The sequence below is a fragment of the Manis pentadactyla genome, chromosome 8 (assembly GCF_030020395.1).
Source record: "Manis pentadactyla isolate mManPen7 chromosome 8, mManPen7.hap1, whole genome shotgun sequence".
In the NCBI taxonomy this organism is placed as follows: domain Eukaryota; kingdom Metazoa; phylum Chordata; class Mammalia; order Pholidota; family Manidae; genus Manis; species Manis pentadactyla.
The window spans coordinates 51,874,500-51,899,865 of record NC_080026.1 but is presented as its reverse complement, the minus strand read 5'-3'; the positions used below and the strand labels follow the sequence as shown (position 1 = coordinate 51,899,865).

At 38.0% G+C, this 25,366-nt stretch overlaps 1 long non-coding RNA gene across 2 annotated transcripts in view; it reads right to left on the bottom strand.

Moving 5' to 3' along the window:
* Positions 1-25,366, bottom strand: part of LOC118929299 (uncharacterized) — a 67,830-nt gene that overhangs the window by 5,496 nt on the left and 36,968 nt on the right. For both annotated transcript variants that reach the window (XR_008998851.1, XR_005031536.2), the window contains one exon: positions 1,961-2,128. This is a non-coding gene — a long non-coding RNA (uncharacterized LOC118929299). The remainder of the gene's footprint in view (positions 1-1,960; positions 2,129-25,366) is intronic.

The window sequence follows — 25,366 nt, the reverse complement described above, 5'->3', positions numbered from 1 at the left end:
GGCTCACAGTGAAGGAAAATCCAGTTCCCAAGAAGGAGCTGGATTATGCTAATAATCTTTTCAGATTAGTTTGGGGAGCCTGGACCCTCTCACTCTCCCCTCTTCTTTTGGCTGCTCACCCTCACCTCATTGCTCCCCCTGCTTCTGCTTCTGCAGGCCCCAGATGCTCCAGAGATACTGTTGGAGGTGACTTATTATTTGTGATGAAGCTGTGCAGATATAGAGAAACTTGGCCAACCACTCCATGAGCGGTCTAACAAAATGCTGCCCTGGGGAAATCGTGTCTTGACCCCTGGCCCTCTTCAGAGTGGGTTTGTCCCTTCAAAGATGTGTTGGTCCTCAGGATTTCACTGACTCCTTCAGCTTGCCACAGAGGTATTTATAGCCCAAGCAACCTCACAGTTGCTCAATGGTCTTATCCATGGTCAGTTTGTCAGCTGTCACAAAAAATTCTTTTCTGGTTTCCTCAGTTCCTGGAAAGCCTTATTGAACTCCATGCAAAAGTAACTTGGGCATTTGGTAGCATATTAATATACATGTTCAGTTTCAGGGAACCCAAAATCTAAGCCATGATATGGTTGCTCACCCTTTTGGGTTTTCAAACCCAAAAGAAGACCCTAAGCCTCAGGAATAAATTAAAAGAAAGAAACAATGGAACAAACAAGTACATAAATAAAGGAAAACATTCTAGGATTCTAGAACCCTTCTGTTAGTATCTATTGATGCACATCCATGTAAATGCCTTCTTGCCTGTTCCACCTTGTCTCCATCAATAGAGAGATGACAGATGGATAGATAGCTCCAAGGGAAAAGCTGTGCAGCTTCACTCTCCTAACAGTACATCCTAATGTTAAGAAGAGCCTAGTTTTTTCCCACATATTGAGTTTGTTATGCAATGGCCTAAAATTTGTATCATCTCTGTTGATGTAATCACCCTACCATCACTTTGTGTAAATCATGAGATACATCAGTCCCTTGGCAAATGTTTCCAGATCTAATTTATATACAAGGTCACTAATGTAGCACTGGGCTTGCTGATATTTTTGAACCAATGCAGGCTTGTTCACCTTGAAGAATGTTCATTCCTTTTCAGTACTTGGGCTGTGGGGCTCATCCTGACCTATCCTCTCCAGTCCCACAGGCTTTAATCTGCCTGCTTAGTCTTCTTGGGGCCAGAGTATCATTTGCCATTCTGGTCTGGTGCTGCTCAGCTGACCCTTCTCTCCCTCTTGCTTTCAAGCTGCCTTCTAACTTTTAGCCCTGCGTCAGACAAGGGCTCCCGTGAGAATCACCCTATGTCATTTGTACATGCCTGGGCCTAGAAATCTTGACAAAGCACTTTCTAGAAACCACTGTGAGGGAGGGCAAAAATAGCAATAATAAATAATGCCTCCAAGTCATCCATTAGCCTCTGTTGATGGTACCTTCATGTCAGCTGTCATATGTTAATAGTGTCACCTAGAATCTCTGATGGGGCTGTGCAAGTGTTTGTATGCTCCTTCTCCCACAGCAGTGCGGATAAACACGCCTTTACAGCCCATCTGTCCTGTTCCGTGTGGCCAGGCCTGTTTCTCTCTGAGCTGCTCTGAGCAGAGCCAACTTTATTCTCATTACTGTTGCCATAAAAGTTTCCAAATTCTGCACTGCCTTTGGTCTTTGCTGCTCAGCAATGCACTGCTTTGCTAGCTTGCCTTCAGGTCAGACCTCACTGCTCTAAATTTCCAAAGTCTCTGTGTTGGGTTTGTCTTGGGAAACCTCCACCCGCCAGAACTGCAGGGCTCAGCCAGCCCATCAGAGGAGTGTTGCAAAAGTGAATGGGCTGTTTCTCGGGTCTGTGCTTCCCTCTCCCAACCTGCCCTTGTTCTTGCTTAGTAAGACTTGTGAAGCTTATTGTGACATTATTCTCTCTGTGTGGCCTTGCCTGGAACAGCCATGCTGATAACTGCACACTGTGACTCACCTATATAAATGGCAAATTCTTCTCCATGAGGACTGTCATTTCAGCGAGCTGACGAGCACCAGCCAAACCAAACTTAGACCTCGTCTGTTGTGTTCAGTCAGAACCGCCACTCCATTCCAGAGTATGATTTCATTACTTAGCTTCTGGACTTCAGCTCTCAAGTCTATCCTGAAACATGAATGGGGAGAGGGTGAGGTTGCATAATGCCTCTCTGGAATGTCACTCACTTCTCCTAGGGTTCCTCATCCCATGGGCTCAGAGGTCCCTGGAGCATTTCTTCTCTCATTTTATTAACTGTGCGTCACACAGCATTTGGTCAAAGAACATGAGCCTGGCCAGTGCCAGGTGCTGAGGCTCCTCTCATGGTTAAGATCACCCTTGCTGGGAGCCCACCCCACTGGGAGAGGCGAGCACACCTGGAAAGAAGTTGTAGAACATGAGCAAAGAGTTGCAGGACCCTGAGGAGCAGGGTGAGAACATCTTCAAAAAGGCAGTGACCTTTGATGTGGGTCTTAAAGCAGGACTAGGAGTTTAACAGGGACAGGGCAATGTTCCAGCTAGGAGAAGGGTGCACGTGCACATGTAGGGGGCATGGTGTGGGACATAGTGTGTCCAGCTCCTTGTATGGGGGCCCTGGCCATCAGTGAGGAAGGCTGAGGCCACCAGTGGGTACCCACATGCATGCTAAGGAATTCAGGTGTTGTCCTAGAGACAACAGTCATGGATGGTGTTTATACAGAGATGGGTGTGAAGTATGGATGAGAGAAACCAAGTCTGGGCTGGAGAGGCAGATCGCTGGCTTTGAGGCTGTGAAGACACAGAGGAAGGTGGCATTTCTGTGACAGAATCAACCAAATCTAATTACCTGTTCAGTACAGGGAATGAAAAAGAGGGTGGCATTGAGAATCACACTGAGATTTTCACCTTGAGAGACTAGAATCAGGAGGCGAGGCAGGATGAGGCAGGAAGTCAGGGAATGATGGGGTTGAAATCAGACTCTCATGGCTTCAAGAATATGGTCACTGACGCAGGGGAGGCAGTGAATGTAAACAAGTCCTTGCTGGAGTTTAGTGGTGAGCAGGAGGAAGACAAACTGACAACCGTAAAGAATTTTACTGCCGTAGGGGAACAGCGTGTGTGCAGCAGAGGGACAGAGGAACAGGGGAGGGGCTGTAGCGTGTAGTGTAGTTGCCTCACCTCAGGGGCGCTAGGAGTAAGCCCTGCCCCTCTCACTGAGCATGCTCATCATCCGAGCGTCACAGCAGCCAGATTCAGTAGGTGCAGTTACACCCATTTTCCAAATGAAAAAACTAAGACCGATCATTGGGCACCCCCTCCCCCAGGGATGGGGACTTGCTGAGCAGTGGAAGCAGAAGGATGGAGTGGTCGCGAAGGAAATAAAATGAGGTCAGACAGGAGCGAACAAGACGGTGCGGTGAGGGAGAAGTGGAGGGCTGAGGAATGTCTACATTTTAGATTTGGGGCATGGAGCAGTTCCGGCTGGTGAGAAAGGTCAGACACAAGGATCTAGGCGGGATGGTTACCTCATGAGCATTATAGTTACTGGGGATGAGCCCGCCGCAAAGGCCCTCTGTGGAAGGTGGCTTCAGGTGACAGTAATGCAGATGTCTGCTCCCTCTTTCTCTGCTTGTCCTCTTCTCTTCAGTATGCTCTGAACATCATATTCAGAGGTGTGGGTTTTTCACAGAGCACAGGGCGTGCAAAGGAATGCCCTGCATTCCTGTTGCCTTTGTTGTTTAACCCCGTGGTTGGGAGAGTTGCCTTACATTCTGTCCACCTGCTTCTTTGAAGCGTATGTGAACTTCAAATACATGCAGCACATATTTTGCCTCAAATATTCATTCTTTGTTTTCTCCCAGTTTCCAAGTTGAACTCTAAGCTGATGTTTAATATATTCGTGGTAATGAGGGATGGGTACAGCCTTGCATAATTGAAATCTGAAGATAAGCCAAAAGCTCATTTTAGCCAAAATTCCTACATCTGTTCCCACCAAGTTTTTATGCCCATGTTGCTAACAAATAGCACATTGATTGACCCGAGCTTCTAGTTCTTTCTGGGCAGTGACCGAGTCAGTCTGACGTACCAGAGCCCACTTTCAGGGCCCTTCAAGATATGGATGTAGTGTGCATGGGACATCTTCACAGGAAATCAAAGTTCTTACAGCTATTGTTCACATATCTTTCTGCTGATGTTGGAAAATCATAGCCTCATTCTAAAATAAACTTCTGGTTAAATTACAGAATGAATAAACAAACGAATGAATGAATGAATTTATGAGTCATTTATAAATGACATTTCTGGAAAATTCATCCAATGTTAGAGACAACTGTTACCTAGATTTCTGTGAAGATGTGTGTATCCAATACTCTCAATTTTTCTATTTCTACTTGATAAAGACCCAAACATATTCCAATATGTGAGATGTTTTGGAAAATTAAGAAAAACCAAAATGACATTTACCTGGGATTACACCTAAGTTATACACTTCGGGTTTTGTTTTTAACCCTCCCAAGTATAAAAGTGTAGAGTGGGAATAATATGCTGTAGCACCACAGTGTGAAAGGAGACTATCGTACATTCAATTCTGTTCACCTATAAGGAAAATTAAGCCCAGTGAGTTTCAAAGACTTGCTGAAAGTCTTAGTTAAAGATTGTTTAGAACCCAAATCCTTTCAAAGAATCTTACATTTAAAAGAGGATTTATTACAGAGAAACATCATGGAAACCAGTTGAATGAGATTCAGTGGGAAGGGTTGGAAATTGGCAACTCACTGATTAAGTTCTCTGACTCTGTTTCCAAGGGGCCTTACGGATTTCTCTCTGCTCTGGGAGCTGTCTTCATGCCCTCTGCAGACTAGCTTCCTTGCTCTCTCATAACCACCTCAAAATGCAGAGTCACTTCCACATTCACGTAACCTCTAGCTAAACTCCTCACAGTTAGCCGACCCAGGTAGGGGTCTCCTGGGCTCAGCTTAGATCACAGGCCCACCGCCATCCCAGGATTGTGGTAGAGAGTGGGGCTATCCCTTGTGGTGCTGACGAAGGCTCCTGAGGAGTGAGGTCAGGAGGACACAGTCAGCTACTCCAGTGCCCCCAGCATGGCACCAGCAGGTCAGAGCCTGGCAGTCTGACTCTAGGCCAGCATTGTAGATGACTGGAGGGGTTGGATAGACTCAAACACAACAGCACTTAAAAGTGAGGTATGCTCCAAAGGTGAATGAAATTATAAGCCAAAAAGGAGGTGAGCCTTTCTCCATTCCTTGCTCTATTCCTTCCTGGTCAGATACCATGCATAGGCACATGGCTGACATATTTTAAGAGTAATCCAGAGACAACTTAGAGCACAGCCAGAAACAGGTGACAGTGGTGGTGAAGAGATCCAGTATTATGTTACAGAAGAAACAAGTGCACGAACCCAGTAAATTTAGCCTGGAGAAAGGAAGATTTTTAAAAGATATGATACTTTTGTCCAAATATTTGAAGGGCTGACTTCATTTTTTAAAGGATTCTATGTATGTGTATGTCTGCAGAGATGCAGAACTAGTACCAATGGGGAAAACTTAAAAGGAAGTAGACTTTGGCTTAAAATTAGGTTCAGTATTTTTTCCAATAGTGTTTTCCAGAAGTAAAGTGCCCTGTCATGTTAGAGTAGAGATGGGATGATCACTTGGAAGAAAAACTGTAGAGCTGACTCATGAATTAAGAGATTTCTAAAGTTTATTGCAGTTCTGGGATTGGATGACCCTGCTGCCAGTACACCTGGTTTGGCCGGACTGATGGCTGTTGCAGGCGTGAAGGCCACTGTATGTGGTCAATTGAATCTGAGATATCAGCAGATGCCAAGTGGCTGCACCACTGGGAAATGGCAGCTTGCCCTAATCCCTTCTATTTTGGGCCATCTCAGGTCTGTTTGAGACAAGCCTCCTACAGCTAAGATGCTGGGGATCATTCAAGCCTCCCTACTACCTGCAGGGGTAATCATCTGCTGGAGCGGCGAGTGGGGCTGCAGTTTGCCCATCGAATACCCAAGATATGAAAACCAGCATGGAGGGGAGTGCTTTCGACATACTTTGGTTGTAAAGATCAGAAGTCTGTTCAAAGTAGCTTAGATTTTAGAAAGAAAAAGGGGAAAGTGTAAAGGTATGCATTGTAAGGATAGAAAGAATTCTTGCAGAAACCTGAGAAAAGCTGAGCACCAGGACCCAGGATGAGCAGGCTTCAAGAAAGCAGGGGTCCTCAACAGCAAGAATTTACCCCCGGGGTATTTTAAGTGACCGGGGATTTATGTGACCACGTGGTCTACTCCTAAGGGCTGCTTCCTCGTTTCTCTGTGTCTCTTCACTCAAAATCCTCGAGAGGCCTCTGATTGCTGACCAATCAATAAATTGGCTGGTTGAATCTCTTATCTGTCACCAAACTAATAAACTGGAGCCTGCACGGCCTGATTATCCAGGGGCTGTACTTTCAGCAAGTTAAGCTAGGAAGAGAAATTGGGCTTGGAAAAATGAACCCAATCAACCAATACAGAGATAACCAAAGGTCCCAAGACACCCAAAGCAATGTGCTCTCAACCAGTCTAGACCAATTTGGAGTCCTTTATGCTTTGTGGTTTTAACTCCTTTTCTCTTCCTTCATGCCTTTCTCTGCATATCTGCAAAGTTATATTGCTCCAAATTGATTTGACAATCTCTAAATTTTAGATCAGTATGCCTGGTAGGCCAGGCGCCTGCTTACAATTCCAAAGAGTTTAGGCGAGGAGATTAATTATCCAGCCTTGATTACTCATTCTAATTAACTTACTCATTAGTACATTAAACTAATAATTATCGAGTGCTTATTATGAGCAAAGCTCTCTACAAGAGACAGAGGTATAATCTATGGTTTATATCCTCAGGCAGCTTGCAGTTTATCTGAGAAACTAAGACATACACCCTTAAGCGAGTAAGTACAATTTAAAGTAATTCCTATTATCTCAGAGCTGTGTTTGGCTAACCAGGCTTGTGCTACAAGGAACCAGGTCCAACTCACTCAGCGTGGCATGCTAGCTAAACAAAATCCAGTGTCTTCATTCAGCACGGACGCAATCCCTGTCTCTCTGCAGCACTCAACTACAGAACCTTTGAAGTCTTCTGCAATTTACTATGCTGAGTCCAATTAATCAACATGCAGAATAAAGATACAGCTCCAGAAAAGTCAGCATACAATCTGGGTGACAGGTGCTGAGCCAGGACAGCCTCTTCCTGTGTTCTCCATGCTGCCTGCTGCCTCTAAGGAATGCTATTATCATCCTTGGCATCTAGAACAGGACTCCATGTAAGGTTGTCTAAGATAGTCACTGGCCACAGTCCATGGAAGCTTCAGGACTGAACTTAACACAAACCCTCAGAACTATGGAAACAAGGGACTCTTAGGAGGAGTATTTCTAGCTGAAAAAGTTATAGGTATTTTTTCTTGCTTCCATTGTTTTCTTTCTTTCTGTTTTTAGAAATGGGTCTACAAAGGGCTCTGGTCCTGGTCCCTCGGCAAGAATGCATGCTGTCCCCACTCCTGCTGCCCACCCCTCCCTCATTCAGCCTTGGGCAGCCTGCTCAGCCCCCTTGCCCAGCTGCTGCCTTTTAAAAAGTGGCCAGTTTAGTCAGTGGCATGGTCTGCCCCCTGTGCTTGGCTCACACACAAAGTCAATCAACAAGCACTATGGAGCCTGTTTTGAGTGGGGTTCTGGGCTGAGTGGGAGACCCAAAGGTAATAACAGCCTCATCCTCTGAGGGGGAGAAGAAATGCCACACGAGGAACAGCTCCCAACACAAGGCAAACTCAGGCTGGAATTTGGATTGGAATTACCTTCTATGTATTACCTGGGGGTGGGGTGGGGATTGATATCTTGCAAAGAAGAAAAGAGTAGGTGACCTAATAGGAAAATAGAAAATAGGATATGAAGATATAATTCACACTAGTGGAAACCCAAATCTGAGGTAATAGTCAAGCTAGAAATCAAAGAATTAGCAGACAACAGTGAAATACCATTTTGCATCCATCAGATTCTGGGGAAAAAGTACTAAATTGAATACTTATTAGAACACTTATTTGAATACATATTACAATACTTAGTTGAATACTTATTACTATACTAAATTGAATACTTATTAGAATTGTTATTGAGGGTTGCAAATACTCTAAGGACAGCCTGGTAATGTTTCATGAGTCCCACAACTGGGCATACAATCCAGATAAACTCTGATTATAATGGGATATGTTTGAGGGTAGTTATCCCCCCAGTATTATTTGTAGTAGTGATGAGTTGGAGGCAATGTAAGTTTTCAGCACAAGGAGGATTGATATGGGCATTTGATTTAATGCTATGCAGCAATTAGAATAATAAAACAGACATACACTTGGATGGGTAGATTGTAATAAGATAGTATTGATTAATAACTGTAAAGAAAGATTGAGATACAGAGTGTGGTGTTATTTATATAAATTCAATTCATGTGCCCCAAGTGACCATGTTCCCAGCAGCTACGAAAGTGTCCATTACAGGGTAGGTCCTCGGTGACCTGTTTTTATTGTTGTTATTAAATATATATATTCTAAATCACACTATACATTTTTCAATGATACAAACAAAATGAGATCTATGGTGCATTATTTGTGTAAATTAAAAATACGTAAGCATAAACACAAAAAAATTTAAAAATGACCATTTTTTTAAGGGTACACACAAATCTAAAAACATATATAAGGAAACATATATAAGGGCATGATTCTTCTGGATATAGTCATTCAGTATTAGAATGGAGTTCCCTGGGGTGAAGCACAATTAATTCATAAAGTTCTGTTGTGCCTAGGGTCAAATACACTTGAGAACCCACTGTGGTCTGGTTTTATATTCACCAAGCAGCATTCTCTGAAGTCAGAGTTTCTAAGATACCTAGTTGCCAGAAAAGGCATAAAGAGCTTCCCCCTGCAAAAATGATATGTGCATATTCTACTTATTAGAAAATATCTGAGAGTGTTGAGCAATACCCATGCCTATATTGGCATCAGGGTATTTTGATTTGAGTTGAGCAGTATCAAAGCATTTGATGTTTAACTGGTTCCTTTATTTCCCTAAGTCAATGGTGCAGTATAGATTCAGGTTCAATTTTTATTGTTGTTTTGAAAAAATACTTCACAGGTAGTTCTGCACACTTCCTATTGCTCTGCATCTCAGCACGTCATGTCTGGTCATCTCACTTGTAATGATTCTGAGACTGGGCAATGGGTTCAGTAGTGTCTGGACTTATTTCTCACTACAGAAGTCTCCATCAGCTTCTCACCTAGGGGGTCTCGGCATCTTCAGATAATTACTGCCTGGATTTCTTAGTTTGCAATATAATTTTATAATTCGGTAATTCCTTCTGCATACACCTTGCTGGCATTCATCTATAAAGAAAAATATTCACTCATCAATTATTTAAAAATTCTGAACAATACAATTTGTAAAAACAGAAAAGTCACTATAAAGGCTTGACTTTCCTCCTTCCTTATCAATTTTCAGAATAGTGATAAATGTTGCCACTTGTAACTTCTAATGGACACCAGTCTCAAGTCATGAATTTTTATATATTTGATGAGCCTGAATCATTTACTATTATTCTCTTTTTTTCTATGATTTTTTCATTCAATGAGCTGCACATATTGAAGTCGTGCAGTTTGATAAGTTTAGACATAGGTATACAGTCATGAAACTGCAGTGGAGATGGTGAACATATCCTTTCCCACACAAAGTTTCTTTGGACCCTTCTGTAATCTCTTCCTCCTGCTCTTCCCCACACCATATCCCCATGCCACTGCTGATCTACTTTATTTTGGAATTTCCTAGAAATCTGTTTTAATGGAATTATATAGGATACACTTTTTGTGTCTGACTTTTTACTCAGTATAATTATTTTGAAATTTGGCATGTTGTTGCACATATCAATACTTTTTACTGTTGAGCAGTATACTGTGAAATGGCTATGTCACACTTTGCTTAGCCATTCATCCATTGATGGACATTTGGGTGGTTTCCAGTTTGGGGCTACTACAAATAAAGCAGTTAAAAGCATTTCCATACAAGACTTTGCATAGACATAGAATTTGATATTTCTTGGATAAGTGCCTAGTAGTGGAATGTCTACATCAGATTGTAGGTATATATTTAACTTTTTTAAAACTGCCAAACTATTTTCCATGGCTTCCATTTTACATTCTTGCTAGCTGAGTATAAGAGTTCTAGTTCCTTCACATCCTTTCCAGTACATAGTATGGTCAGACTTTATAATCTTAGTCATTTCAATATGTGTGTATATGTACTTCATTGTGGCTTTAATTTGCATTTCATTAAAAATGAATAACATTAAATATCTTTTCATGAGCTTATTTGCCATCTATATACCATCTTTGGTAAAGTGTCTAAAGATTTTGCCATTATGTGTATTGGGTTATTTCTTTTTATTGAGTTTTGTAAGTTCTTTATGCATTCTGGTTGCAAGCCCTTTATCAAATATATGCTTTGCAAATATTTTCTCTCTGTGAGGCTTTTCTTTTCATTTTCTTAACTGTGCCTTTGAGAGAGCAAATAATTTTTAATTTTGATGAAGTTAAATTTATATATATTTTTATTTTGCAAATTGGTGCTATATCTAAGAAATCTTTATGTAAACTGAGGTTACAAAAGACTTTTTTTCCCCTGTATTTTCTTCTAAAAGATTTATAGTTATAGCTTTTACATTTAAGTCTATGACTCACTTCAAGTTAATTTTTGCATAAAGTGTGAAGTATGAATCAAAACTCACTTTAGGATGTGAGGGAGACCTGGCTGTGACACCTGTCACTCCATTGATCACTAGGGTTGAGTCAGCTGATCTGGCTGGCAAGGCCGGTATCCCCTTCTCTCATTGTTCCATGTGGATCCTTCCCAAAGCTGCATGCTTGGTCAAAGAGGATGACCTTTCCTGATAGAGCAGGACTATTCTTCAGTCAAAGGTACACAAGTGGCTGTGCTCCCCTGTTAGAATCAACAAATAAGCTTTCAAGGCCCATTTATAGAAGAACATAGGGTAGTCAAGCTTCCAAGACTCCAGACACAACTAAATCTCATATGACAGTCTGTCTTTTATAAAAAAACAAACAAACCACTCACTCTGTTTACATGGGTATATCCAACATAATTGTTCCATCATTATTTGTTGAAAAGACTATTTGTTCACCACTGATTTGCCTTTGCACTTTCATTGAAAATCAATAGTCTAAGTATGTGTGTGTCTATTTAAGGACTAGCTATTTGTCTATTTTATGTTTCAATAATACACTGTCTTGATTACTGTAGCTTTATGGTAAGATTTGAAACTAGGTAGTGTTAATCCTACTACTTTATCAAAGTTGTTTTGGCTATTCTAGGTTATTTGCATTTCCATATACATTCTAGAATCAGCTTGCCAATTTTCACAAAAGAACCTGCCAGGATTTTGATTGGGATGGTGTTGAAAGATCAACTTGAGGAAAAGTTATATATTCACAATATTGAGTTTTCTAACCCATGAACATAATTCCATTTATTTAGGTCTTTAAATTCTCTCACAGTGTTTTGTAGTTTTCAATGTTCAAGGCTTGGACATCTTTTGTCAGACTAGAAGTCAAAATTTCATATTGTTGATGCTACTGTAAGTGGTATTGTTTGAAATTTCCATTTCTTTTACTTAGTTGCTAGTTATAGAAACACTTGATTTTTGCATATTGATCTTACATTAGTTGTAGTAGTCTTTTTGTAGAATCTATCACATTTCCTGTATAGATAATCATGTCTTGAAGAACAAAGACAGCTTGAGTTCTCTTTTTACAATCTGGATTCCTTTTATTTACTTTTCTTGCCTGATTGTACTGGCAAGGATTTCTAGTAAAATGTTGAATAGAGTGGTGAGAGCAGACAGCCCTGACTTCCTTTCTTAGGAGGAAAATATTCAATCTTTCACTATTAAATGTGATGTCAGATGTAAGTTTTTCATAGATGTTCTCTGTCAGATTGAGGATATATTCTTCTGTTCCCAGTTTACTCAGTTTTTTTAAAAAAATCAGGTTGAATTTTGAAATTTTCTTCTATGTCTATTGAAGTGATAGTATGGTTTTCATTTTAAGTTAATATGAGGAATTGCACTGATTGATTTTCTAATATTAAATCAACACTGCATTCCAGGCATAAATTCCACCTGGTATACTCAAACATTATCCTCTTTATGTATTGTGGCATTTGATTTGCCAAAAGTTTGTTTAGAATTTTTGTATCTATGCTCAGGATGCATATTGTTTCCTTTTTTTCTTTCTTTCTTTCTTTTTTTTTTTTTTTGTATTTCTCTGTTTTTGGTATCAGAGTAATGTTGGTCTCAGAATAAGTTGAGCAATATTCTTTCCTCCTCAATTTTCTGGAAGAATTTTTGTTAAATTTGTATTATATCTTCCTTGAATGTTTTATGGTGCATGTCTACTAGTACTGATACTTTCACTTTTTGTATGTTTGAAAAAGTCTTTTTCTTTTTTCACTTCCTTTCTGAAAGATACTTTAGTGGGTATAGAATTATGGGTCAACAGTTTTTTTTTTTATACTTCAAAGATGTTGCTCCATTGTCTTTTTGTTTGTATTGCTTTATATGTTATCCTTATATTTGTTCTTCTGTAGTTAATATGTCTTTTTTCCTCTGGCAGATTTTAAGATGTTCTCTCTTCTTACTTCTGTCAAGTATTTTCTTATTATGTGCCTTAGTGTAATTTTCTTCATAACTTTTGTGTTTGAGATTTATTTAAATTTTTGGCTCTGTGGGTTTATAGTTTTTATCATATTTGGAGGAAATTTTGAAATTATTCTTCAAATATTTTTCTTACCCTCCCTCCTTTTGGGCCTTTGTTACACATATATTAAAATCTTGAAGTTGTCTCACAGCTCATTGATGCTCTTTTCATTTTAAAAAATTCTTTTTCTTTTTTTGGATAATTTGTATTGTTTATGTCTTCAAGTTCATAAATGTTTTCTTTTATAATGGCTAATCTGCTGTTAATACTCTCATCCCATCTAGTGTACTTTGCATCTCATACATTGTGTTTTTCACCTCTAGAAGTTTAATTTCAAGAAGATGTTCTACATCTTCCTTAATGTTTTGAATATATGGGATACAGTTATAATAACTGCTTCTATATTCTGATATGCTTATTTCAGCATCTGTATCAGTTCTGGGTTGGTTGCTAAAAATCATTTCTCAACTAACTCGAAACTCCTCAGAAGGGCTCCTTGGAAGAAATGGCTGATTACAGGTATGGGGAAGAAATGCCCAAGATGATCCTGGGACATCTTTTAATGCTAGAAAAAAAAGAAATAATTAAGATCTATTGCTACTGAGTTTTCATTTTCATTAGGATTTTTCTATTAAGAGATAAAAACAAATCAGGAGTTCATGCTAATATTTCCAATTCAAGTATAGGGTTTTTATTTAAAGTCTTTGATTTTATGTTTATAAAACATATTTATGTATGTTTTGTCATGCTATTTAAAACAACCATATCTATCAGGTATGCTTATAGAAGTATATAGAGTGAAATGACATGATGTCTGGGATTCAAAGTAAAATACTTCAGCAAAGGTAAAAATGCAAATAGAAAGGGAAGTATAAATGTGACATTTCAAAATCTTGATAGCATCTGCTAAATTTGGTTGATAAATATATGGAGGATTCATAGTATTCTGTGTGTGTGTGTGTGTGTGTGTGTGTGTGTGAAATTTTTAGGGATAGATAAGTCCTTTTGCATAATAAAATTGGCATCTTATAACTTCTCTTTCCTTATTTAGGGAGTTGCAGCATTAGCTCATACTTATCATTTTGGTATTCATATTAATCTTTGTTTTTTACCCTGGGAATTTATTTTACTTTCTTGGAATTCAAATGATGAATTTAAAAGGATGTTATAGGTTTTTAATATTTCTAGGTATTTTATAAAAGAAGAGATTTCAGATAATCTAATTCATTTATTTTGCGATATGGAGACTTTCATCTGCACTTTGAAAATAGTTGAAATTGTTTTTTAATATACAGGGAGGCCATCTATAAAGTGGTTAACTTCTTATCAAATGCCACCTTACAAATACATGTTATTAGAAAAAAGTAATTCAAAGAACATTTTCTACCTTAATCATCTTTGTATGAACAGGCTAAAATAATGATTTCTTTTTGCATTACCAAGTATTTTGTTCCAATTTTACTTCAATAGCAGTTAGTGTACAGTACTTAGCCAAATAAGGAGGACAGCATCACCTTAAACTGTTTAGAGTCTAAGAGGTTAACAAAGCATTATCTCATTTTATCCTCACAACTTCACAACACAGCCAGTATTGCCACCTGTATTTATGGATGGGGAGACTAAAGCCCAAGAAGGCAAAAAAATACAGCAAGAATCATATACTAAATGCCAAGGTCAGGATTTGAACTCTCAGGGTTATACTGCCTCATAGCATTTGTCCTCCAAAAAGCCAGCTGTCTTCTCATAATGGTTATTAGTGCATCTATTTTTCAGTCTAAAGAGTCTAGGACTTAAAAGACAAAAAAATTATAGCAATAGCTTCAAAATATAAAGAAGGGAGTGCACCCTTCTCTTTTAGACCAAAAAAACAAGTGGTAGTGTTGGCAGAAAGAAGAAATCTGAAGGAGCAAAATCACCTTCTTCAGGTTTAGAGAGATGGCCAGATAGCTATATCCTCTCCCATGCTCTTAGGAAAACACACTATACACATATTCTTCAGACAGATGTGAACAACTAATGGGTGCTCCCCTGTAGCTGGCTGGCCAGCCTTTGTCTACTCTGTAATTTCCATCCAAACATTTAAATCTGAAGTTGGATGGATATTAGTGGCTAGGTCAAAAAGAGTTCTGGTATGAACTATTTATACTTAATTGGCCTGGGTGTTTGTCTGTGTAGTTCTGCCAAGCATTTTAACAGTTTCCATTGAGTATTCTTTATTTTTTAGGAGATAAAAGCTACTCATGGTGGGAATGGGAAGAGGATAGGATAGGAATTGCCTCTGTTTACCCTAAATATTTTGGGCATCCTTCCCAAAGTAGATGCTGATGGGAATACTGACCTCTGACTTGCAAAAATTTTTGTAGTTCACCACTGTTATTCCTTGCCTTTTGGACTTTCTGGTTTAAATTTCAGTTTGGCCCTGATTTAGTAGAATAATCAAAGTATTGGACTGTAGGAAAATTTTTAATTCCTACTATATAACACTATGAGATTGAGGCAATGTAATTTCATTTGCAATATAACTTTTAAATAGCACATTTATTTTAATAATTGTTATCCAATCTTTAAAACATCTTTACTTTTATCATTTAAAGAGTAAAATATAGGCTATTGTCAAAAAAGGAAAGAATAGAGAAATGTAAAGAAAGAAATAAAAAACGCCTTAGAAGGTAATTTTACCTTCTATCATACCAAAAAAAAAGTTCATTAATTTTGAGTGTTTTCTTTTCCAGCTTTGCTATGCATTTTCATTTCACTTCAAAATTTGGACTTTACTATATATACATAAATAAAATAAAATATACAAAAAATATAAACTTTATATTTATAAAATATAAAATGTAAAATAAATATAAAATAAAATTATGTGTATATTTACATATATATATACACATATAAAATGTTAAGACTTTGCTTTTTATTAGTATTGTATAACAAGCATTTCTGTTATTGCCATTCTTGCACATTTTAAAATCTTCATGTTATTCCAAAGTGTATTTTACCAGGCAAGTTCCTTATTATTTAATTTTTTTCATTTATTTTGGTATATTAATAAAATCATGATGCACATTCTATACTTGTATCTTTGTTAATAGGTTTGATTTTATCTTTGCAATGATTTCCTAGAAAAGAAATTGTGAAACAAGATAGGCACAATTTTAAGGTTCTCAGTATGTATTTAAAATTTGTTTCCAAAAATAAGTTACTGAGTTCCATTTCCATAAGTTGTGGATGAGAGAGCTTGCTTCCCTGGACCTCCCCAGCATTACAGCTGTTCCTTGGTTTAATCCTTGACTCTGTTAGAGGAGAAGAAGAACCCCACAGCATAGTGGGCTCTAGGTGTCCACCCGCTCCTGGCAGTACTTAAGTGGGTCAGCACTCCACGCATTTCTTCAATACCTCCATCCACAAGAGCATGAAGGAACTGCAGAATTCTAACTGCTCTGGAAAGAGCCCCTCCAATCCCCTCCCTCTCCAGTCACCACTCCATCACTGTAGTCAGCCTTGCTACCTACAGGGCCACCCCATCCTAAACTCCCAGGTCATCTCATTGACCAGACTCATCTCCACATGCTCATCTAACTTGATCCACCCCCCTGCTTTTCCCCACCACTGAAGACTTTCCACTGCAGCCTCTGAAATTCATGGTAGGTCACCAGCTAAATCTCCTGTATCCTCAGTGTCTTGCTTGGTCATTCCTGTCAACTTGCTCTAACTAGAACCTGGCTCTTCCCTGAGGACACTCCTTTCCCTGCAGCCTCTTTACATCATTCCTCAATTTTCTCCCACACTTCTAGACCTACTTCATCTGGAGTAGTGTATGTTTGCTACCTTTCCCCCACCAATGCTTCCAGTCCATTCTCCCTCCCTCCTCTCTAAATGCCCCCAATTTAAAAACCATATTGCTACCCATCCTTCCTTCAGTCATTTACTTCCCTTCATTAAAGATTTTAGCCTGTGGCTCACATACCCTCTCATCAGCACTACTTATGTGATGATTCTCAGCAATATCAAGACCCTCATGGATGATCTTTCCAATCCTCTGGCTTCTCAGTTCCTTGGCCTCTTCCCCTATGATGTCTTGTACCTCACCAATGATTGACTCCATACAGTCATCTATTCACTTGGTTCTAGCTAAATGTCATTTCCAGTGATTGTATCTCCTCCAAAGTCTCAGTGTCAAGCACCCCATTTTCCAGCTATCATCTCTTATCTTTCTAAATGACTCTCCAGTACCCCAGCTTTAACTATTCTCTATCTCCAACAGGAACAACAATCCATTGATTTGACCCTATGCCCATGCCAGAAACTTCAGGGGCACCCTTAACTCTTCTTTCCCACTCTGTGTCTAGTCCCTGTATAAATCTGTTGGTTCCATTTTGAAAATGTGGATGAACCTGACCAATTCTTATCAACTCCAAAGTTGCCACCTCATCCTAGCCACCATCATCTCCATCCGGACCATTGCAGTGGCCTCCTTAGTGTTCTCCATGCTTGCACACTAGGCCTATTCTCAACATAGCAGCCAGAGATCCTCTTAAAATGTAAGTCAGATCATGTCTCACCTCTGTTCAAAACTCTTGAGTGGATTCTCACTCAGAGTAAAAGCTGAAGTTGATTGAGAAATTTTGCTTAAAAATTTTGTTTATTAATAGACTTCATTCTTTGAGTAGAAAACCAAAGGTATTACAATGCCTACAAGGACCTGTGGAATCATCCAGTCCCTACCACCCAGCCCCACCCATCCACTCCTCTGACCTGCTCTTCCACCTTTCCATACCCTGCTCAGCCCCCTCCACCTTCAGCCTGCCTGGCTGTTCCTGGAAGACACCAAACCTTCTCTCACTTTGGGGTCTTTGCTTGCTCCTCTGGCTGGCATGCTCAACCTCTACTACAAATCTCCATCTCCCACTTCTTCAGGTCTCTGCTCAAATGCCACCTTATGAGAGAGGCTTAAAAAAAATACCACTCCATATATAAAAGCAACCACCACCACTAGCCCTGAATCACTCTTTCCCTTATCCTGCCTTATTTGCTATTTTTAAAGTAGACTTGATTTTTTTTAGAGAAGTTATGGATACAGAGCAAAATGCAACAGGAAGTATAGAGAGCTCCCATATACCTCCTGCCCCCAAATATGCACAGTCTCTCCACTGTCAACATCCCCACCTGAGTGGAGCATTTGTTACAATCTATGAACCTATGCTTTTTTCCCAATAGTAATGATCACCACCTGATAAACTAAGTAATGTCCAATTATTTATTTTCTTTTGTGTTTCTCAGAATGAAAGCTCAGTGAAGGCAGGGACATTGGCTATTTTCTTTTACTATGGAATCCCCAAGAATGCTGACCTACTAGTCATTCAAGAAATATTTGTTGAATGAATGAAGGAAGAATTTGGTAGGTAAAAAACAAAACAAAATAACTTTGGCATTTTTAGTTTTAATTTGCATTTTTCCATTATTAATGGGATCAAACATCTTTTCATGTGTTAGTTGGTTATTCGTGTTTTTTTTGCAAACTGAACATTTGCTTTTATCTGTTTTTCCCCAGGGATGTTAGTATTTTCCTTATTGATTTTTAAGTGATTTACCTATTAAAGATTATTCCTCAGTGCCACGTTTATTACAAACGTTTTGCCAATTTGCTTTTTGTCCTAAATTTTGTTTACACCTTTTATGCATTTTATTTATAGAAATTTTAAGTGTTGTGTAGTTAACTATATCAGTATTTTAAAAATATACTTTCTTTCCCACTGTGTTTAGATTTAGAATGTCCTTTCCCACTGCAACATCTTAAATATCCACTGGCATTTTCTTCTAATTCATTCACTCAATAAATATGAAGCACCACTGGAGCCAAGCTTTATTCCATAAGGTATAAATAAGACAGCAAATGAAAAATAGACTGAAGAACTTACTTTCATGGAGCTCACCTTCTCATATTTTATTACTTTAAGTTTTATAGAAAACTCTTACAATTCACTGGTAGGTTTTCAATATAAAGCATGAACTAAGAGTTTAACTTTGTACTTCTCTTTTTTAAAGTAACTTTTATTGAGGTATGACATTCCTACAGAAAAGTGTGCAAGTCATAAAGGCACTCTCTGAGTTTACTGAACACACCCTTGTCTCCACCACTCATATCCCGAAACAGAACTGACTCACATCCCAGGAGCCATCCCATGTCTCTCTTGGTCCCCAAACCCTCTCCAGGGGTAACCACTCTTGTGACTTTGATCACCAGTAATTATTAGTTTTGCCTGCTTTTGAACTTTATATAAAAGGAAACTGTTATTACTGGCTTCTTTTCCTGACCTATCTTGTAAGATTCATCAGTGTTGCTGAGATGTATTTCTTTGCAGTAATTTGTAATATTTGCATTTTTACAATATTCTACATTCCTTTTCAGAATCATGATAGAGATCTTCATTGAATCAAATCTTTTGCATATGTTAGAAAATTTGGAAAGTACTTTTTTTATAGGATTGTAACTTGCTAATTTATGGTTTTGGTTGCTATTGAGAATAGATAAATTTTCCAACATATTTTGAGACTGATTGTTGCTGATAAAATGCCAGGTCATTACATACATATATAACTATCATTTTACATACCAATATTTTAATCAGCTTGTCTTTGATTACTAGTCAGGTGATCCTATTTTGTCTATTTATTGACCACAGTAATTTTTATTCTTTTAATTGTTTCTTCTTGTCTGTATTTTTCCTTGTTAATTTAAACTTAAATTTAATTCTTTATATTTTAAGGAGGTCTTTGGAATGCATTGTGCAATTATTTTAGCAATTTATCTTTTCTCTTGTTGACTATATTTTTGACACTGTATTTTTAACATATATTTAAAATGTGGTCAAAACAAATCTGTTAAATAACAGGTTTCTTTGTGATATTTTCTATGCATTTCATTTTAGAAAACCTTTTATCAAACGATTTATCCTCCCCCCACTACCTGCTTTGGGAAATAATGTCACTATCATATACTAAACATATTTGTGTCTGTTTCTGGGCTTTCCATTTTATTTCATTGGCGAGAAATAGAATTGCACAATTTAAATGCTTATGGCTGTATAAAACATCTTGAATTCTGTCAATGTAAGTCACTTTTCCTGCTTATTTCACTTTCCAAACAACTTTGGCTGTTCTCATTTTTTTCTTGCAAATGAAATGCTTGTCATTTTGTTGAATTTCAAAAAAACCCCAAATCCCTTAGATTTTTCATTAGAATTACATTAGTATAAATTATCTCAGAAGAATTTATATCTTCCTATTGTTTATCTTACTATTCCAAAATTTATAAATCTTTTTATTTGCCCAAATATTCTTTTATACCGCTCATTAATTTTTTTATTATTCTTCATGTGAATCCTTCACTTTTACTATTGGGTTTATTTCTGGGGATTTTATATCATTTTGGTGTTGTGAATTTAATTATACTTTTAAATATATTTTTAATTGGTATTACTGGTATATAAGGAGAGTACTGATTATTCTTATATTGCTCTAATAATGATAGCTAGACTTCATTGAATGAAAAAAAAGAAAGACAATGTAGCACAGCAGTGAGGAGGAAGAATTCTGGAGTCACGTTGGGTGGATCTGAATCCCAGTTCTGCCACTTCTTAGCTTTGTGGTGTTGGGTTCACCTGACTTTTTCTATGCCTCAAATACCTCACTTACATAATGGGGGTGATGATGATAATAATTACTTCATTGGATGCATGTAAATTGATTATCAGAATGACTGGCACAAAGTAAGTGCTCAATAAATATTAGTTACTTTGTATATGAGGAAACAGCCTTAACTGTTACATAACTTATCATGGTCACAAAGCAGGTAAATGGCAGAATCAGAATTCAAATTGCAATCCAGAGCCCAGTCCCTCGGTATCAAGATTTACTGTCTCTCAAATGCATATTTGATGCATAATTTCTTTTTCTTTCAAGTTTTTTATTAAGGGATGATTGATATACACTCTTATGAAGGTTTCACATGAAAAAACAATGTGGTTACTACATTTACCCACATTATCAAGTCCCCACCCATACCCCAGTGCAGTCACTGTCCATCAGTGCAGCAAGACACCACAGATCCACTATGAGCCTTCTCTGTGCTACACTGTTCTCCTGATCCCCCACACCATGTGTACTAAACATAATACCCCTTCAGCCCCTTCTCCCTCCCTCCTCACCCACCCTCCCACACCCCTCCCCTTTGGTAACCACTAGTTCATTCTTGGAGTCTCTGAGTCTTCTGCTATTTTGTTCCCTCAGTTTTGCTTCATTGTTATACTCCACAAATGAGGGAAATCATTTGGCATTTGTCTTTCTCTGCCTGGCTTATTTCACTGAGCATAATACCCTCTAGCTTCATCCATGTTGTTGCAAATGGTAGGATTTGTTTCTTTCTTATGGCCGAATAGTGTTCCATTGTGTATATGTAGTACATCTTCTTTATCCATTCATCTACTAAGGGACACTTAGGTTGCTTCCATATCTTGGCTATTGTAAAAAGTGCTGCAATAAACATAGGGGTGTATATGCCTTTTTGAATCTGAGAAGTTGTATTCTTTGGGAAAATTCCAAGGAGTGGGATTCCCGGATCAAATGGTATTTCTATTTTTAGTTTTTTGAGGAACCTCCATATTGCTTTCCACAATGGTTGAACTAGCTTACATTCCCACCAGCAGTGTAGGAGGGTTCCCCCTTCTCCACATCCTCACCAGCATTTGTTGTTGTTAGTCTTTTCGATGCTGGTCATCCTTACTGGTGTGAGGTGATATCTCGTTGTGGTTTTAATTTCATTTCCCTGATGATTAGTGATGTGGAGCATCTTTTCGTGTGCCTGTTGGCCATCTGAATTTCTTCTTTGGAGAACTGTCTCTTCATAACCTGTACCCATTTGTTAATTGGGTTATTTGTTTTTTGGGTGTTGAGGTGTGTAAGTTCTTTATGTATTTTGGATATTAACCCCTTGTTGGATATGTCATTTACAAATACATTCTCCCATACTGTAGGATGCCTTTGTGTTCTGTTGATGGTGTCTTTTGCTATACACAAACTTTTTAGTTTGATCTAACCCCGTAAGTTCATTTTTGCTTTTGTTTCCCTTGGTTGAGGAGATGCGTTCAGGAAGAAGTTGCTCATGCTTATATTCAGGAGATGTTTGCCTATGTTGTCTTCTAAGAGTTTTATGGTTTCATGACTTACATTCAAGTCGTTGATCCATTTCAAGTTTACTTTTGTGTATGGGGTTAAACAATAATCCAGTTTCATTCTCTTGCTTGTAGCTGTCCAGTTTTGCCACCACAGGCTGTTGAAGAGGCTGTCATTTCCCCATTGTATGTCCATGGCTCCTTTATCATATATTAATTGACCATATATGGTTGGGTTTATATCAGGGCTCTCTAATCTGTTCTACTGGCCTATGGGTCTGTTCTTGTGCCAGTACCAAATTGTCTTCATTACTTTGGCTTTGTAGTAGAGCTTGAAGTTGGGGAGCATAATTCCCCCTGCTCTAGTCTTCTTTCTCAGGATTTGGCTATTTGAGGCTTTTGTGGTTCCATATGAATTTTAGGACGCTTTTCTTTAGTTCATTGAAAAATGCGTTGGTATTTTGATAGGAATTGCATTGAATCTATAGATTGCTTTAGGCAGGATGGCCATTTTGACAATATTAATTCTTCCTATCCCTGAGCACGGGATGTGTTTTTATTTATTGGTATCTTCTTTAATTTCTCTCATGAGTGTCTTGTAGTTTTCAGAGAAAAGGTCTTTCACTTCCTTGGTTAGGTTTAGTCCTAGGTATTTTATTCTTTTTGATGAAATTGTGAATGGAATTGTTTTCCTGATTTCTCTCTCTGCTAGTTCACTGTTAGTGTATAGGAATGTCACCGATTTCTGTGTATTAACTTTGTATCCTACAACTTTGCTGAATTCAGATATTAGTTCTAGTAGTTTTGGAGTGGATTCTTTAGGGTTTTTTATGTACAATATCATGTCCTCTGCAAACAGGGACAGTTTAACTTCTTCCTTGCCAATCTGGATGCCTTTTATTTCTTTGTGTTGTCTGATTACTGTGGCTAGGACCTCCAGTACTATGTTGAATAGAAGTGGGGAAAGAGGGCATCCTTGTCTTGTTCCCAATCTTAAAGGAAAAGCTTTCAGCATCTTGCTGTTAAGTATAATGTTGGCTGTGGGTTTGTCATATGTGGCCTTTATTATGTTGATGTACTTGCCCTCTATACCCATTTTGTTGAGAGTTTTTATCATGAATGGATGTTGAATTTTGTTAAATGTTTTTTTAGCATCTATGAAGATGATCATGTGGTTTTTGTCCTTCTTTTTATAGATGTGGTGGATGATGTTGATGAATTTTCGAATGTTGTACCATCTTTGCATCCCTGGTATGAATCCCACTTGATCATGATGGATGATCTTTTTGATGTATCTTTGAATTTGGTTTGCTAATATTTTGTTGAGTATTTTTGCATCTATGTTCATCAGGGATATTGGTCTGTAATTTTTTTTTGTGTGGGGTCTTTTCCTGGTTTTGGTATTAGAGTGATGCTGGCCTCATAGAATGAGTTTGGAAGTGTTCTCTCTTCTTCTATTTTTTGGAAAACTTTAAGGAGAATGGGTATTATGTCTTCACTAAATGTTTGATAAAATTCAGTGGTGAAGCCATCTGGTCCAGGCGTTTTTGTTCTTAGGTAGTTTTTTGATTACCAGTTCAATTTAGTTGCTGGTAATTGGTCTGTTCAGATTTTCTGTTTCTCTCTGGGTCAGCCTTGGAAGGTTGTATTTTTCTAGAAAGTTGTCCATTTCTTCTAGGTTATCCAGTTTGTGAGCATATAATTTTTCATATTTCTAATAATTCTTTGTATTTCTGTGGTATCTGTAGTGATTTTTCTTTTCTCATTTCTGATCCTGTTTATGTGTGTAGACTCTCTTTTTTTCTTGATAAGTCTGCCTAGGGGTTTATCTGTTTTGTTTATTTTCTCAAAGAACCAGCTTTTGCTTTCATTGATTCTTTCTATTGTTTCATTCTTCTCGATTTTATTTATTTCTGCTCTAATCTTTATTATGTCCCTCCTTCTGCTGACTTTGGGCCTCATTTGTTCTTCTTTTTCTAGTTTCATTAATTTTGAGTTGACTGCTTATATGTGATTGTTCTTCTTTCCTGAGGTAGGCCTGTATTACAATATACTTTCCTCTTAACACGACCTTGGCTGCATCCCACAGATTTTGCAGTGTTGAATTATTGTTGTCATTTGTCTCCATATATTTCTTGATGTTTGTTTTTATTTGGTCAGTGATTCATTGGTTACTTAGGAGCACACTGTGAAGCATCCATGTGTTTGTGAGATTTTTCATTTTCTTTGTGTAATTTATTTCTAGTTTCATACTTTTGTGGTTTGAGAAACTGGTTGGTTGAATTTCAATCTTTTTGAATTTACTGAGGTTCTTTTTGTGGCCTAGTATATGATCTATTTTTGAAAATGTTCCATGTGCACTTGAGAAGAATGTGTATCCTGCTGCTTTTGAGTGTAGACTTCTGCAGATGTCTGTTAGGTCCATCTGTTCTAGTGTGTTGTTCAGTGCCTCTGTGCCCTTCCTTATTTTCTGCCTGGTTGATCTGTCCTTCAGAGTGAGTGGAGTGTTGAAGTCTCCTAGAATGAATGCATTGCATTCTATTTCCCCTTTTAATTCAGTTAGTATTTGTTTCACATATGTCAGTGCTCCTGTGTTGGGAGCATAGATATTTATAATAGTTATATCTCCTTGTTGGATTGACCGCTTTATCATGATGTAATGTCCTTCTTTGTCTCTTGTGACTTTCTTTGTTTTGAAGTCTATGTTTTCTGGTACAAGTACTGCAACTCCTGCCTTTTTCTCTCTATTAGTTGCATGAAATATCTTTTTCCATCCCTTCACTTTTAGTCTGTGTATGTCTTTGGGTTTTGTTCCTTCAGTTTTGCTTCATTGTTATACTCTGAAAATGAGGGAAATCATTTGGCATTTGTCTTTCTTTGCCTGGTTTATTTTACTGAGCATAATGTCCTCCAGTTCCATCCATGTTGTTGCAAATGGCAGGATTTTTTTCTTTCTTACAGCCTTATAGTATTCCATTGTGTATATGTACCACATCTTCTTTATCCATTCATCTACTGAGGGACACTTAGGTTGCTTCCATATCTTGGCTATTGTAAAAAGTGCTGCAATAAACATAGAGGTGCATATGTCTTTTTGAATCTGAGAAGTTGTATTCTTTTATGCTTTGGGTAAATTCCAAGGAGTGGGATTCCTGGGTCAAATGGTATTTCGATACATAATTTCATTTTTTTTAGTTTATACTTAGGTTTCTTTAGGCAGTCATATGATATGCAATACTTTTTCCTCCTTTTTGATATTGTTATTTATTATTTTCTCTGTATGTCTTATATAGGAAATTTCCACAAAGACATTTAACAATATAGTGATGGTGATAAACTTCCTTTGTTTCCTTATTATATTGGGAACATCTTTATTATTTCATTGTGAACTGTGATGTTGGATATTTGT